Source organism: Microcaecilia unicolor, chromosome 7 (genome assembly GCF_901765095.1).
Source record: "Microcaecilia unicolor chromosome 7, aMicUni1.1, whole genome shotgun sequence".
Taxonomy (NCBI): domain Eukaryota; kingdom Metazoa; phylum Chordata; class Amphibia; order Gymnophiona; family Siphonopidae; genus Microcaecilia; species Microcaecilia unicolor.
Window position 1 is genome coordinate 33,185,694 of NC_044037.1, and position 17,560 is coordinate 33,203,253.

The 17,560-nt window shown below is 45.3% G+C and overlaps 1 protein-coding gene across 2 annotated transcripts in view; it reads right to left on the minus strand.

Annotated features, from left to right (window-relative positions):
• The window catches only part of MAMLD1 (mastermind like domain containing 1), a 234,354-nt gene that overhangs the window by 147,688 nt on the left and 69,106 nt on the right, over positions 1–17,560 (minus strand). The gene's annotated exons all lie outside the window — the stretch shown is intronic.

Genomic DNA, 17,560 nt, shown 5'->3' on the forward strand with positions numbered 1-17,560 from the left:
GTCCAATCTTGGGCTCTACCCACATAAGTACTGCCACACTGGGACAGACCAAAGGCCATCGAGCCCAGTATCCTGCTTCCAACAGTGGCCAAACCAGGTCACAAATACCTGGCAAGATCCCAAAAAAGCTCAATACATTTTATGCTGCGTATCTCAGAAATAAGCAGTGGATTTTCCCCTTGAGTCAACTTAATAATGGTCTATGAACTTTTCCTTTAGGAAGCCGTCCAGACCCTTTATAAACTCCGCTATGCTAACTGCCTTTACCAAATTCTCTGGCAACGAATTCCAGAGTTTAATTACACATTGCGTGAAGAAAAAGTTTCTCCGATTCGTATTAAATTTACTACTTTGTAGTTTCATCACATGCCCCCTAGTCCTTGTATTTTTGGAAAGAATAAACAAACGATTCACATCTACCTTTTCCACTCCACTCATTATTTTATAGACGTCTATAATATCTCCCCCTCAGCTGTCTCTTCTCCAAGCTGAAGAGCCCTAGATGCTTCAGCCTTCCCTCATAGGGGCGTTGTCCCATATTCAAGGATCTTCTGGACATACCCTGAATTTTATTGTTTTGGCCTCCATCAGTAAGCTGTTTCTCATCCATCCACTGCAGTATGCTAAATTAATCATAGTCAGACCAACACTTGGAAAAATAATTGAAGCCACCATGTCGATGTCAGGAGAAGGATAATTTCTTCTTACTCCATCTGCTTCAGCAGCCAACGTAGAACACAGGGCTTTGCTTTTGGGACAACTGGAGGGTTTATGTGGTTACTGCAAATGGCGTTTTGATTTGAAAGCACAGGTGGGGCAAAAGGACACCGTCAGCGTTAGCATTTGATCATCACTGATCTTGACAAGAACCACTGTACAACAGCAAAGATATCAGAATGGCAGCAACAGGACGGAGCCGAGAAATCTCCATGCCTTTCATGAACACAGTAAGAATCAAACCTCTTCCTTGAGGAGGAAAAAGGAAACAGGTAAAGGATGAAAGGGATTTAGATTTAGCCCATGCCTTTCTCACAAGCTCAAGGAGAGTTACGTTAAAGTACAGTTGGATCTAATTATTTGGATATCTACCCTGCATACTCATCAGAAACACTGGTCTACACATGGTTTACAACTTACATTAATATGAATGTTGCTATTCTGAAAACCAGATGTTTCTGTAACTTTCATGGATTGAAGCCGACCCCTTCTCCCTCCACCTTAGCATACCTTTGCTGCTGCAGCCCTGGTGCACATAAATTTCAGTCTTTGCGCTAGGGCACACTGCATGGCCCTGAAACATTCAACATTTCATTGAAAAGGTTAAAGAGAGGCCAGCAGTCTGGTGCCTCAATGACAGTGCTGTGTGCCGACATACAGAAAGCCCCCCGATTCAAATCTTGAGTTTGGTCTTCAGCTCTCTGGTTGACTGGGGCTGATGATGATGTGGAGATAGGAGGAAGGGTGATACCTGGTAACTAGATTTTGGGCCCATGATTGCAGAGTCCTACTGAAGTCCTGGTGCATGGCCCCTGGTCCTTCATCTATCCCTGGATAACTGCCAACGAATGCTCTGGTGTCGACATTTCACCCTTAGTTCTAGTTAGGCCGAAAGTATAAAGGAAAAGAAGGAAACCACCAACCTCAAAAAAGGTTAATGCATTTAATTTCTTACATAGCACCTGCAAGCCATCAAAGCAATGTACATTCAGGCACAGTAGGTATTTTTCTGTCCCTGGAAGGTTTGCAATCTGAGTTTGTACCTGAGGCAATGGAGGATTAAGTGATCACAAGGCGCTACAGTGGGATTGAGCCGGGTTTCCCTGGTTTTCAGCCAGTTCCACTAACCATTAGACTTCTCCTCCACTAAAACTTAGTTAAAGGATAAAGGCAAAACACAACATAGAAAATGACTATCCAGCGTATCTACATCAACTTCTAAACTCTACAGTCCCTCAGAAATCCTCCGTTTGTCCCACATGCATTCATGAATCCAAATACTATCGAACAGTGTGCATAGGAAAAGGTATTTGCAGTTTGCCGATTTTCAGACAGGTTGTTTTTGGTTCATGTCACCCATTTGTTTTAATAAAATGATTTTAATGTGATAAAAGTTTTAGCACGCATTAATATTGATTTTATGCACACTAAGGGCTATATTCTATATATGGCACCTAAAACAAATCCGCTTAAGCAGTATTCTATAAGCCGCATCTAACGTTCAGCGTGGTTCACCGTATTAACGCTTAAGCGGAGAGGTTGCAGATAAATTTAGTCGCCGACATTTGCACCAATGAAACATTCCCACACCTGAATTTACGCATGGAGCACTGTTGTTCTATAATTACGAATGTAACTGAAAACCACACCACCAATCCCGCCCATGACCTCCCATTTCCGTAACCCCTTTTTCAGGTCATGCATAAATTTTAAGCATGGATCCTGCACTTAAATTTACTTTTGTTAAGTCCCAATTAAATCTAATTGCTACCAATAATTGCTTGTTAAAAAGCCAACTTGCACTAATTGGCTCGTTATTCTATTAAATTGTGTTTGCAAATCGGAAGCGTGCCTGAATTTGCGTGCGCAATTTTTGGCGACTTCTAAAGAATCAGGGGTAAATTTTTTTTATGGCAGATTAACAAATGCGCATTCCTACTACCTTTGTCTCCACCACCTCTACTGGGAAGCAGTTTCATATAACCCTTTGTGTAAAGCAATGTTTCCTTCACTTCAGTCTACCCACTTTCCATCCTCATCCCATGTCCCCTGATTTTATAGCTTCCATTCCACAAAGAGGATTACCTCTCTGTGTATTTAAATTTTGGCAGTATTTAAACGTCTCTATCATATCCCCCCCCTTCCACAGTGTACACATTGAGATCTTTAAGTCTGTTCCCATACGCTTTACGATGAAGACCACTGACCATTTTAGTAGTCAACCTCTGGACTGACTCCATCCTGTTTATACATTTTAAAGGTACGGTCTCCAGAATTGTACGCAAGACTTGTGCTATATCAAATAAAGATGAAATATGAAATGGAGACTGGCAGCCTATGAAAGATTACAATTACACTAATTTAGACATGGGTTGATCAGCTCCATAAGACACTACTAAATTATTCTGGGCTCAGCAATGGGTGGAAACAGCATCTCACCCTCATTTTTTTAAATTGCCGTTTTGCACCCAATACTCCAAATGAGGTCCCACCACAGAAGCATTATCACCTCATTTTTTGTGCAGGCCATTCCTCTCCCTATGCATCCAAGTACCCTTCTAGCTTTTGCCGTCATCTTAAGATCATCAAATATGATTAATCCTATATCCCACTCTGCACAGAAATATTTTATCCCCTATTCTCTACTGCTCCCTTGGTTTTTGCAGCCCAATGCAAGAGCTGCCACCCCTTGCAGCATTCCTCAGGATTTGCTAGATCCCTCCTAAAGTTATCTGCACCTTCCAGAGTGACTACTCTGCTGCAGATTTTGGTATCACCTGCAAAAAAAATAAGCTTTTCCCCCACAGTCCCTTCGAATGGTCACAAAAATGATGAACAGAACTATGAGACTACACCATGTATACCCTGGAGGAAAGGAGAAACAGGGGTGATATGATACAGACGTTCAAATATTTGAAAGGTATTAATCCGCAAACAAACGTTTTCCGGAGATGGGAGGGCGGTAGAACGAGAGGACATGATACGAGAGTGAAGTGGGGCAGACTCAAGAAAAATGTCAGGAAGTATTTTTTCACGGAGAGAGTGGTAGATACTTGGAATGCCCTCCCGCGGGAGGTGGTGGAGATGAAAACGGTAGCGGAATTCAAGCATGCGTGGGATAAACATAAAGGAATCCTGTGCAGAAGGAATGGATCCTCAGAAGCTTAGCCGAGATTGGGAGGCGGGGCTGGTGTTTGGGTGGTGGGGCTAGTTCTGGGCAAGACTTCTACGGTCTGTGTCCTGAAAATGGCAGATACAAATCAAGGTAAGGTATACACAAGAAGCAGCACATATGAGTTTATCTTGTTGGGCAGACTAGATGGACCGTGCAGGTCTTTTTCTGCTGACATCTACTATGTTACTATGTTACCATCAAATATCTGCCCGTCTGTAAACAAACCAGTTCACGGACACAAGTATCTCTTCTGTCTTTGTCCCTGGCCAATTTACATCTTCTCTCAGAAAGACAATTTCTCTCTGTAAAAATATTTTAATGCAACTCTGGTAGCTTCTGGTAACCCTCTTGTACAAGACCCATCCCTCTTGTTGTTTCATGTGCTGGAACATTACCTCACAGCCCCAGGCTCCTAGTTCCATGAACAGGAAGGAAAGAGACATCTGTCTCTTCTAAAGCTGCTTCCTCTCTCCTGTGTTCATGTCAGAGATTAAGCAAGCCAGCCTTTGTTTGGCATTACCAAGGAAAGCAAATTCTGCTAATTTTGATTTCTTGTGGCACAGATGCCGTGTTTTCCTGCAACTCTCAACTCCCGCCCCTGCAAATAAATATTTCTTACTCTCTGGCTTAAGAGCCAGGCTCATGCCTGTCATGGTATGTGCAAGACAATGAATCACTGAACCCATGAATCCATTTATGACCTTGTTAGTGCATTCTATAATGACTTAAGTAGGCCTAAGTGCCATTTTAATTAGAGCTAAGCTTGCCTCATTGTGGTGCCTGTTTTTTTTTTTTTTAGCACCAAATTAGAACAGCTTCCCTATGAAGAAAAGTCTTATATCTCATTTATCATTTTTGTCGCCCTTCTCTGTACTTTCTAGTTTGGTCGCATCTTTTTGAGATGGGGTTACTCAGTGCATCTTTTCTAGCAAAAAAGGTGCCGGTACTCAAATGCCAGGCCACCCTTCAAGGGTGGGGGTGATCACTGAGGAACCCACCCCACAATAGTCAGGCCTCCTGCAACCAGTCACAGAATCTATGACAAGGCAGAATTGGTGTGTAGAGCCTGAGCTCTTTCATTAAAGCTTGGGGTCCATGGGTCAATTTTAATTTTCTTTTCCATGTTTTATTTTGTTTGATTTCTATTGATAACCTTAACAGTGGACTAACACGGCTACCACACTCCTCTACTTAAGATGGAAGATACCGCATACAGCCGCATGAAAAAGCAAATGAACAAACTTTTGGAAAAAGATATACACTGTCAGCTAGCACATTTGCTTATTTCCGATCTGACGAAGAAGGGCAACCTTCGAAAGCTAATCAAGAAATGTATTAAGTTATGTCCAATAAAAAAGGTATCATCTTATTTTCTTTTCCATGTTTTATTTTGTTTGATTTCTATTGATAGCAGACAATGGAAAAGGTGCCAGTACTCAGTACCCCCAAGTACCCCCTTCAAAAAAAGCCCTGGGGTTACTAAAACAGCACACCAGACTCAAGATGTAGGTGTAGAACTGTTCTCTGAGTCTGAAGTCCTGCACGTACAACGTGCAGGACGTCAGCATGCAAGGAAGAAGACTTTTCTCTGCCAGATAGTGCCGCTGCGTTCTACGGGAGAGGACGTTGGCTGGCGGGGAGTGGGGACCCCCGCCAGCAAAACGGAAGGTAGGCGGGGGCGGGTTCGCAGCGGGAGGGGGGGGGTCGGCAGAGACGGGGGGGCGACAATGGTGGCGGGAGGGGGGCGGCAGCAGGGGGGGGCTAAAACGTGCCCCCTCCCCTCGAGCTATGGACCCCCCTCCCACGCAAGTCTAGCTACGCCCCTGCTCTGGGCAAGTCACTTAAGGGTCCTTTAACTAAGACATGCGAAAAATGGACTGTACTGGTGTAGACGCGTGTATTGGACGCATGCAGGTCCATTTTTCAGCGCACCTGCAAAAAAGGCCTTTTTTTTTTTTGCCAAAAAATGGGAGTGTAGCAAAATAAAATTTGGCGCGTGTCCATTTTGGGCCCGAGACCTTACTGCCACCCACTGACTTAGTGGAAAAGTCTCACACGTTAACCAATTACTGCCCGGTTGGCACCGTGAACTGGAAAATTTTCCAGCGTGCGTACTGGACACGTGTAAAAAAAAAAAATGAAATTACCGCCCCGGGCCGCCTGTTAGCCGGACAGTAGTTCCAAATTGGCATGCATTGGGTGCACGTAGGCGCCTATGCAGCTTAGTAAAATGGCCCCTTGACCCTCCATTGGTCCAGGAACAAAATAAGTACCTGTATAGAATGTGAAAACTGCTTTGATTGTAATCACAGAAAGGCAGTATATTAAATCTCATCCCGGTTCCCTACTTGTTTATTCTTCATTCCTTTTGAATCTTTGCTAGCACTCTGTTCATTGATCTGTAGATTTAAATATTGTCCACAACGATTCCCAAGATCCTTTTCTAATAAGGAACCCAGCACTGTGAACAGATAAGTTAGGATTGCCTTTCACTATCACCCTCATTCTAGAACTTGTGGCCCCGTTGACTAAGCCACGCTATAGGCGCGCTAACTTTTTAGCGCGTGATAAAAATTAGCGTACGCTAATGCTAGAGACAGCCATAGGAATATATGGGTGTCTCTAGTGTTAGCGCGTGGTAAAAAAAATTAGTAAACATGGCCCTTGGTGTCTTCTGACCGCAGATGGCACGAGTTATGTTTTTATCAATTTCCAAAGTATCTGTCCAGGACAGCAGCTTGCCTGGATACCTAGACCTCAGGCCTTGCTACCTGATAGATGAGATACCAACAGAGTTGGTTGCTGCCAGTGGAGCCTGACCATGAAGAATCAATGGTTGCTGTCAGGGGCTGAAGGGAAGAAGCTGACAGTGGGAGAACGGAGCCAGGAACAGGGATAATGCTGAAAGAGGGAGGGCAGGGCTGAGGTAATAAAGAAAAGGAAAAATAAAAAATAAGGAGAAGAAACACAAAAGCAAAACATAAAAATTAGAACAGGGACAAAAAAAAAAACCACACAGCCACACAAAATAGGAGCAAATATATATTCCTAGTGCTCAGATTTTCTATATACTTTTCCATCCTTGTTGCTTTTACTGATGTCTGGATGCAGCCAAGAGCCATGCCAGTCTGGAACCTTCTCCCCGAAGGTGTTGGGTGCCCTTTCCGAAATACTCCCATCCAGTGGCATAGCTAGGTGGGGTGCCAGGGGAGCGGCCACTCCCCCCAGAGTTCTGCCGGTGCCGGCGCCTATTTCTTTCATCCTGTTCCACTGAAAATGTGCGCCGGCAGAAGTCCGCTCTCGCTCCCCCCACGCCGTCAACCTGGCTCATCCTCTGACTCCATCCCTGACCCCGACAAAGAAGTCAACCCCATTCCTCCTATTTGCCAGTACAAAGCAAGGAAATTACTTGGGTGAGGGAGGGGGGGGGGGGGATAAGTTTATTTTTAGTTATACGGCGTTCCTTCTAGGAGCACATCCCAAGCATTTGCTTTAGCAGACAGAGTACATTTGGTAAACAGTCAAAAAACTCACAAAGCTCTCTAACCCGTAACAATGACAGCAAAGAGAAACTTGTCAGTCAGCCAACAAATTTCTTGTCAAACTGACATTTTTAAATTTGTAACTAGAATTATTGAAGGGCCAAGAATGATATTGTGGTAGCAGTAATGCAGTATCCACAGAGACGGAGCCTACATTGGTTTGGGGGGGGGGGGGGAATTCCCCTCCCCCTCTATTATCCTTTGGAATGGCACACAAAACTCATGTGCCTGCTCAGCTACTTTTCATGAGCTGTGGCATCTTTTATAAACCTCCTCCCCCCTTTTCCTTCCCCACCCCCACTCTCCTCCTTTCTGGCCTCCAGCAGAAAACTTTCAAAGGACCCTTTCAGACAAAGAAGTAATTCTCCAAAGCAGAATACCCAAGCCTGGACACAATTGCCGTTCTTTCAGCCAGCTCCCTGGAATGGTGTTAAGTCAGTCTCTAGTCAATTTGCAGAGTCCAACTTAAGACTCCCAAGTCCCGGACCCTGGAGAGCTGAGAATCCAAGGAGCAAAAAAACTTACACCCTTTGTCACCACTGCCACACAGAAGAGGGGAAAGACAGAAGAAATAAGTTAAAAACCAGATAGTGAAGCCTTGGCCAGCAATCTTGGAATGCATTGAGGCCCACAGCACTTCCAAATTTTGATAACCTTGGCCATGATTGTAATCCACACTGATCCAGTAATGGTTTGTAGCAGAATACAAATTTTACTGTAATTTTTAATTTAAACAATGACACATGAAAATAAGTCATCAAGAGCTAAGTTTGTGGCCCAGGGCAAAATGGCTTCTGGTTCAACATTCTCTTCCAGCGCATGGACTGCTGGGAAGGATTGTGAAATGCACACTGCTTGGTGTCCCTGACTATTGTTATTTTTATTAATTAACTGATTTACCTAATGCTTAAAGTGGGTACTACATCATCAAATAAGTTACATACATTAATCATAAAATTTACACAGAAATAAAAATAAATAAATAAAACACAACTGATACATTACTTTAAAAAGAAATACCCTAACTTTTCAACTATGTACTTAAGTTTCTACATTAAAATAAACCTTTCTACAAAAGGAATAATCAGGACTATATGACCTTTAACAAAAATAATAATAAAACCCCAATTGTGCTCCACAACAGTAAAATAAATGTGGTTAAAAATGATGTAATACACATGGAGGGGCATTTTCAATATGATGTCCAAGTCAGACTTTGGACTTTTTTACAAAAAATGTCCAAAATCTGAATAGGAAAGAAGGTCATTTTCAAAAAAAAGAAAAAACCTCTCTCTTTTGTTTTTGAAAATACGGGTTTGAACAAGGTTTTGTGATTTGGACATTTTGTTTTTGTGGTCCATTTTCAAACAAAAAACGTCCAAGTGCAAAACGCACAAAATCATGCCATTGGGATGTAGGAGCTGCCAGCATTTTTAGTACACTGGTCCCCCCTGACATCCCAAGAAAGCAATAGGGCACCCTAGGGGGCACTGCAGTGGACTTCATAAAATACACCCAGGTACACATCACACCATCGCTCCCTTATCTTGTCTGCTGAGCCCCCCCAAAACCCACTACCCCCAACTGTACACCACTACCATAGCCCTTACGGGTGAAGGGGGCACCTATATGTGGGTACAGTGGGTTTCTGGTGAGTTCTGGAGGGCTCACAGTTTCCTCCACAAGTGTAACAGGTAGGGAGGGGGAGGTATGGGCCTGGGTCCACCTGTGTACAGTGCAGTGCATCCACCACTGGACTATTCCAGGGACCTAAATGCTGTTCTAATGGACCTGAGTATAACATTTGAGGTTGGCAGAGAGGCTGGCAAGTAATGTTTTTAATCATATTGGGGGGGGGGGGGGGGGGGGGGGGGGTAGGGAGTTTAGTGACCACTAGGGGGAGTAAAGGGAAGTTTCCCCTGATTCCCTCCAGTGGTCATCTGGTCATTTAGGGCACCTTTTTGTGCCATATTCAAGATAAAAACAGGTCTTGCTCAAAACTTCTTAGTGTTAGTCTTGGCCGGTTTTGTTTTGTTCCACTATGGCTGAAAAACGTCTTAAGTGTTAGGAAGTTTTTGAAAGCAAGCTCTAAATGAAGGAAGGCTGAAGGGGAATTCCAAAGGAAAGGCACTATGGCGAGTGGGACTAAGTTTTGGATGAAAAACAGAGAGGACATGTAAGTGGCAGTCATCAAGGGGTCCTTTTACCGAGCCGCGCTAAAAAGTGGCCGGTGCTCAGCATGTGGGTTGTCTGCACGCTATGTGGCATTTTCTTGTAATAGCCACACATTAATTTTAGCACGTGGCCATTACTGTGGGAGCCCTTACCATTGCCTATATAGTAGATGCTAAGGGCTGCCATGATCGGAGGTGTGGCTGTGTGGGGCCATGGGGTCCTGGACCCCCATCTCCCAAATTTGCTATGGGCCCCTGGTTGGCTGGCGGGACCCAGAGCAAAGCTGATTTTTGGGCTTTTTTTTTTTTTTTTTTTCATTTTACTAACATTGGCTCTGCCCTCAATGTAACAGGTAGGTGAGTCATAAGTACATAAGTACATAAGTAGTGCCATACTGGGAAAGACCAAAGGTCCATCTAGCCCAGCATCCTGTCACCGACAGTGGCCAATCCAGGTCAAGGGCACCTGGCACGCTCCCCAAACGTAAAAACATTCCAGACAAGTTATACCTAAAAATGAGGAATTTTTCCAAGTCCATTTAATAGCGGTCTATGGACTTGTCCTTTAGGAATCTATCTAACCCCTTTTTAAACTCCGTCAAGCTAACCGCCCGTACCACGTTCTCCGGCAACGAATTCCAGAGTCTAAGTACACGTTGGGTGAAGAAAAATTTTCTCCGATTCGTTTTAAATTTACCACACTGTAGCTTCAACTCATGCCCTCTAGTCCTAGTATTTTTGGATAGCGTGAACAGTCGCTTCACATCCACCCGATCCATTCCACTCATTATTTTATACACTTCTATCATATCTCCCCTCAGCCGTCTCTTCTCCAAGCTGAAAAGCCCTAGCCTTCTCAGCCTCTCTTCATAGGAAAGTCGTCCCATCCCCACTATCATTTTCGTCGCCCTTCGCTGTACCTTTTCCAATTCTACTATATCTTTTTTGAGATACGGAGACCAGTACTGAACACAATACTCCAGGTGCGGTCGCACCATGGAGCGATACAACGGCATTATAACATCCGCACACCTGGACTCCATACCCTTCCTAATAACACCCAACATTCTATTCGCTTTCCTAGCCGCAGCAGCACACTGAGCAGAAGGTTTCAGCGTATCATCGACGACGACACCCAGATCCCTTTCTTGATCCGTAACTCCTAACGCGGAACCTTGCAAGACGTAGCTATAATTCGGGTTCCTCTTACCCACATGCATCACTTTGCACTTGTCAACATTGAACTTCATCTGCCACTTGCACGCCCATTCTCCCAGTCTCGCAAGGTCCTCCTGTAATCGTTCACATTCCTCCTGCGACTTGACGACCCTGAATAATTTTGTGTCATCGGCGAATTTAATTACCTCACTAGTTATTCCCATCTCTAGGTCATTTATAAATACATTAAAAAGCAACGGACCCAGCACAGACCCCTGCGGGACCCCACTAACTACCCTCCTCCACTGAGAATACTGGCCACGCAATCCTACTCTCTGCTTCCTATCTTTCAACCAGTTCTTAATCCATAATAATACCCTACCTCCGATTCCATGACTCTGCAATTTCTTCAGGAGTCTTTCGTGCGGCACTTTGTCAAACGCCTTCTGAAAATCCAGATATACAATATCAACCGGCTCCCCATTGTCCACATGTTTGCTTACCCCCTCAAAAAAATGCATTAGATTGGTGAGGCAAGACTTCCCTTCACTAAATCCGTGCTGACTTTGTCTCATCAGTCCATGTTTTTGTATATGCTCTGCAATTTTATTCTTAATAATAGCCTCCACCATCTTGCCCGGCACCGACGTCAGACTCACCGGTCTATAATTTCCCGGATCTCCTCTGGAACCCTTCTTAAAAATCGGAGTAACATTGGCTACCCTCCAGTCTTCCGGTACTACACTCGATTTTAGGGACAGATTGCATATTTCTAACAGTAGCTCCGCAAGTTCATTTTTTAGTTCTATTAATACTCTGGGATGAATACCATCAGGTCCCGGTGATTTACTACTCTTCAGCTTGCTGAACTGACCCATTACATCCTCCAAGGTTACAGAGAATTTGTTTAGTTTCTCCGACTCCCCCGCTTCAAATATTCTTTCCGGCACCGGTGTCCCCCCCAAATCCTCCTCGGTGAAGACCGAAGCAAAGAATTCATTTAATTTCTCCGCTACGGCTTTGTCCTCCTTGATCGCCCCTTTAACACCATTTTCGTCCAGCGGCCCAACCGACTCTTTGGCCGGTTTCCTGCTTTTAATGTATCTAAAAAAATTTTTACTATGTATTTTGCTTCCAACGCTAATTTCTTCTCAAAGTCCTTTTTTGCCCTCCTTATCTCCGCTTTGCATTTGGCTTGGCATTCCTTATGATCTATCCTGTTACTTTCAGTTGGTTCTCTTCTCCACTTTCTGAAGGATTGTTTTTTGGCTCTAATGATTTCCTTTATCTTACTGTTTAGCCACGCCGGCTGACGTTTAGTCTTTTTTCCCTTTTTTCTAATACGTGGAATATATTTGTCCTGAACCTCCAGGATGGTGTTTTTAAACAGCATCCACGCCTGATGCAAGTTTTTTTACTCTGCGAGCTGCTCCTTTCAGTCTTTTTTTTACCATTTTTCTCATTTTGTCGTAATCACCTTTTCTATAGTTAAACGCTAGCGTACTTGATTTCCTAGTTTCACTTCCTTCAATGCCAATATCAAAACCGATCATATTATGATCACTGTTATCAAGCGGCCCTCGTATCGTTACCCCCTGCACTAGATCATGAGCACCACTAAGGACTAAGTCTAGTATTTTTCCTTCTCTTGTCGGCTCCTGAACTAGCTGTTCCATGAAGCTGTCCTTGATTTCATCAAGAAATCTTATGTCCCTTGCGTGTACAGATGTTACATTAACCCAGTCTATATGCGGGTAATTGAAATCCCCCATTATTATTGTGTTGCCCAGTTTGTTTGCGTCCCTGATTTCCTTTAACATTTCCGCATCCGTCTGTTCGTCCTGGCCAGGCGGACGGTAGTACACTCCTATCACTATCCTTTTCCCCTTTGCACATGGAATTTCAATCCACAGTGATTCCAAGGAGTGTTTTGTTTCCTGCAGAATTTTCAATCTATTTGATTCAAGGCTCTCGTTAATATACAATGCTACCCCTCCACCAATCCGATTCACCCTATCACTACGATATAATTTGTACCCCGGTATGACAGTGTCCCACTGGTTATCCTCCTTCCACCAGGTCTCAGAGATGCCTATTATATCTAATTTTTCATTTAGTGCAATATATTCCAACTCCCCCATCTTATTTCTTAGGCTCCTGGCATTCGCATATAGACATTTCAAACTATGTTTGTTGTTCCTAAGTACATCATGCTTAGTACTTGACAGTATTAATTGGCAATCTTTTGTCTGATTTTTATTGTTATTTAAAGATACCCGATCTACTACAATCTCTTTTGCAACCTCACTATCAGGATACTCTATCTTCCCTGTTATGGTGATATCTTTGAAAGATACCTTATCCCGAACCATGCTCTTTTGAGCGACTGTCGGCCTTCCCCCCATTTCTAGTTTAAAAGCTGCTCTATCTCTTTCTTAAACGCCGATGCCAGCAGCCTGGTCCCACTCTGGTTAAGATGGAGCCCATCCTTTCGGAATAGGCTCCCCCTTCCCCAGAATGTTGCCCAGTTCCTAACAAATCTAAAGCCCTCCTCCCTGCACCATCGTCTCATCCACGCATTGAGACTCTGGAGCTCTGCCTGTCTCTTGGGCCCTGCGCGTGGCACAGGTAGCATTTCAGAAAATGCTACCCTGGAGGATCTGGATTTCAGCTTTCTACCTAAGAGCCTAAATTTTGCTTCCAGAACCTCTCTCCCACATTTTCCTATGTCATTAGTACCCACATGTACCAAGACAGCCGTCTCCTCCCCAGCACTATATAAAATCCTATCTAGGTGACGCGTGAGGTCCGCCACCTTCGCACCAGGCAGGCAAGTCACCAGGCGATCCTCACGTCCACCAGCCACCCAGCTATCTATATGCCTAATGATCGAATCACCAAGTACAACAGCTGTCCTAACCTTTCCCTCCCGGGCAACATTTGGAGATATATCCTCGGTGCGAAAGGATAATACATCCCCTGGTGGGCAGGTCCTGGCTACAGGAGTACTTCCTACTTCACCAGGGTGATGCTCTCCTTCTAGGAGACCTCCCTCCTCCAAGGTAGCACAGGGGCTACCTGACTGGAGGTGGGACTTCTCTACAACATCCCTGTAGGTCTCCTCTATGTACCTCTCTGTCTCCCTCAGCTCCATCAAGTCTGCTACTCTAGCCTCAAGAGAACGGACACGTTCTCTGAGAGCTAGGAGCTCTTTGCATCGGGCACACACATATGACACCTCACCAATTGGGAGATAATCATACATGTGACACTCAATGCAAAAGACTGGATAGCACCCCTCTCGCTGCTGGACTGCTGACTCCATCTTAGTGTTTTTTGAGTTTTTCCGTAATTTAAAACTTGCTAAAGTATTAAGGATATCAGCCTATCACTAACTTACAGTTCCTCCTTTAAACCCCAATCTTCAAGTTCCGAAAGCACAAGCAAAATTTGTTCACTTACCAGAGAAATATCCTCTTCTCCCAGAACTTATTAGAAGGAAAGCTTTCGCGCGGCACCTTGAGCAGAGGCCCCGAGTGGATCGGAACGGACCTGGGAGTCACTCCGGCGAAGGCTCCGAGGATATGCAGATGAGCTGCAAGTCCTCCACGGCACCTGAGAAGGCAACCGGTGGGAGAGCTGGGCACCTCTCAACCAAGAAAAGGCTTACCAGGGGTTAGGCCGAAGCCAGCATTCCTCCCCCTGAGGGTCACCTGATCCTGGCTAAGTGCAATCCAATGTCTTTTATGCATCCAGATGACTTGTTGGCCAGGATTTTTCTAGCCCTGCCTTAAATAGTTCTAACAGAACATTAATAGATTCCACAGCCATAAATTGACAATGGAAGCCTACTGAACCTTGATGAATTCACCAGATTAAACCCAGAATTGCAAAGAACTTCATTCATGGGGTTTTTTTTTCCAGTTTCATTTTCTACAAGCAACTCTACGTACTGTCTTAGCAGCCTATCACCCTTGCCTTTGTACCAGGGGCGTATCTGCGTGGGGCCTCAGGGGCCTGGGCCCCCGCAGATTTCGCCCTGGACCCCCCTACCGCTGCCAACCCTCCCCCTCCGTTGCTCGCCTACCTTCGCTGGCGGGGGACCCCAACCCCCGCCAGCCGAGGTCCGCGTCCTCCTGCCGCTGCCTCTGCCGGCTGCCTTTGGTCCTTTCATTTGTCCATTGAAGCTGGCGCCGACGAAAGTTTCTTTTGAGTCTGACGTCGCTGCACGTTGTACGTGCAGGACGTCAGGCTCAGAAAATGTTTCTGAGTCTGACGTCCTGCACGTACAACGTGCAGCGACGTCAGAGTCAAAAGAAACTTTCGTCGGCGCCAGCTTCAATGGACAAATGAAAGGACCAAAGGCAGCCGGCAGAGGCAGCGGCAGGAGGACGCGGACCTCGGCTGGCGGGGGTTGGGGTCCCCCACCAGCGAAGGTAGGCAAGCAACGGAGGGGGAGGGTTGGAAATGGTAGCAGCTGGGGGGAGGGGGATCGGCAATGGCGGCGGCGGCGGCGGCGGCGGGGGGGGGGGGGGGCTATAATGTGCCCCCTCACTCTGGCCCTGGCCCCCCCTACCGCCGCAGTTCAGATACGCCCCTGCTTTGTACAGTTATCAGAATGCATATTTATCTCACGATAATGTTTACTACACCATGGGCTTGCATAGTTAATCCTTATACTCTGGTACAAACCCTAAGATTAAGCTCCTTTTAAAAATGTAAATGTGGACAAATTAGTTAATTCGGTTTCCACTAGCATTTGTAAAGTTGCTAATCCACTACAAATAAGAAAGCCTCTGTTGTACAGAGTGCACCACTCACAGCCATTTGCCCGGAATCAGAGACAAACACTTCAAGGAACTGCAGTTTCAAGATGTTGTGCTTTAAAATTATTTCAAAGCATCTGGTTTTAGTAAAGGAGCCAGGCTAGCTGCATCTCATTATTCTGTTTCCTCCCCCTTTGATCTCATTATTATTGTCTTTGTTAACCTAATTCATTTCATTTCAATCTACTTGTATCTACATCCAGACAAGAGTCGGGTACCTTTGGGGATTTGTTGAGTTTGTATGTGGTGAATTATATATATATATTTTTTTCTTTTGGTATGGCACAAACTGCTTTTGTGAAATTATGTTACATGGGTCATCTTTTACTAAGGCGCGCTCACGTTTTTAGCGCAGGCTAAAATTGCGGGCACGCTAAACGTTAGAGACGCCCATAGGAATGCATTGGCGTCTCTAAGGTTTAGCGTGCCCACAATTTTAGCATGCGCAAAAATGTGAGCGCGCCTTAGTAAAAAGAGTCTCATGGTTTGTTAACTATTGTTATGTGATATCTTTTTCTTGTCCTAGTTGATTGTAAAATTCTATACATTACAAATAAGAGAGTCAAGGTACCTTTCTTTACGGCTACACCATTTTTGATTAGGCTTCCTTTACGCTCCTTTTTGGATTTGCAGCTCGAGAGAAGCTGGGTTGAGATCGGCAGCATGAGCCTTCATTTGCATTTACCATATTATTTTTTTCCCCCTGCTTAAACCTCTTCCCACTTCAGTCACTGCAATGAAAGTCCTCACCTGTGGTCCCCATTCACAAGAGCACTTTTCAAAAGCCTGCAATTACGGGCCCTGAATCTGGCACTAGGTGTCGCCAAGGAGCAATGACTGTAACTCCCATCCACCCCTCCCCCCCTGTGAACGCTCTCATAGCTAAAAGGAACAAAAGATTGGAGCTGGGTATTAGACCTAGATGCCTCTTAAAGTCACCGCCCTGTTGCGTCACTGAGTTGACCCTATACTTTATTCTTTAAAGTCCCATTCTCTGAGCATATTCCCAATAGTTGCTGGAAGATGTGAAGCTCTTGGTCCACCTCATTTGCCCAGTTGTCCCTACTTGCTGAGGCTCTATCATTTCTTCCTCTACTCTTCCCACCATCCTCTGGCTCTATCCCAGATGCGGGTGAACTCTGTCCTTGTGTTGGTTACCGTCACCTGTGCTGGCAGGCAACTGTAAGCAGCCTCTATCCTCTTTAGAGGGGTCTGTGCTATATTCATCTGGTGCATGAATCCATGACACCTGAATGGGGGCTCTGCCAGGGCCGGCCCAAGGCATGATGCCATCTGAGGTGGAGCTTACATGCCGCATCCCCCCCCCCCCCTCCTGGGTTGAGATGCCGTCCCTCCCGAGCATTTTACCTCGTCACAGTGACGCTCCAAACCCGGCAGCGATTCCCATAAGCTGCCCTGCCGCTGCCGGCACCCGCCTCTTCCCTTTACTGCGGCTGCCCGAGCAAAACAGGAAGTTACGTCAGGCAGCCACAGTAACGGGAAGAGGCGGGTGCCAGTGGGGGCAGGGCAGCGTATGGGAATTGCTGCCGGGATTGGAAAGTCACCGTGACGAGGTAAAACGCTGCGAAGCTGCCCACCCCCACCCCGAGATGCTGCTCCTGAAGAGTGCCGCCTGAGGCCCCTGCCTCAGGTGGCCTAATGGTTGGGCTGCCCCTGGGCTCTGCTAATGAACAGCACGACAGCATCACAATTTACTTACATCTGTAGGTGATGGTAGCAATTCTTTAGGAGGAACTTTCAGAGCCATTACACGTGGCTTCTCCTCACAATGAAATGTAAATCAAGAGCGTAAAGGCAAAATCTTAATGCTTTTGCTTCTTTAAGCTGCCTGCTGAAATATCAAAAATCTGCTTTATGAAAATCGTAAGGCAGGTGATGCTGTTGTATTTTGACTGCAATAAAGTCAATGGTTGTAAGAATGTGGGAGTTAACTCCTCATTCCCTTCT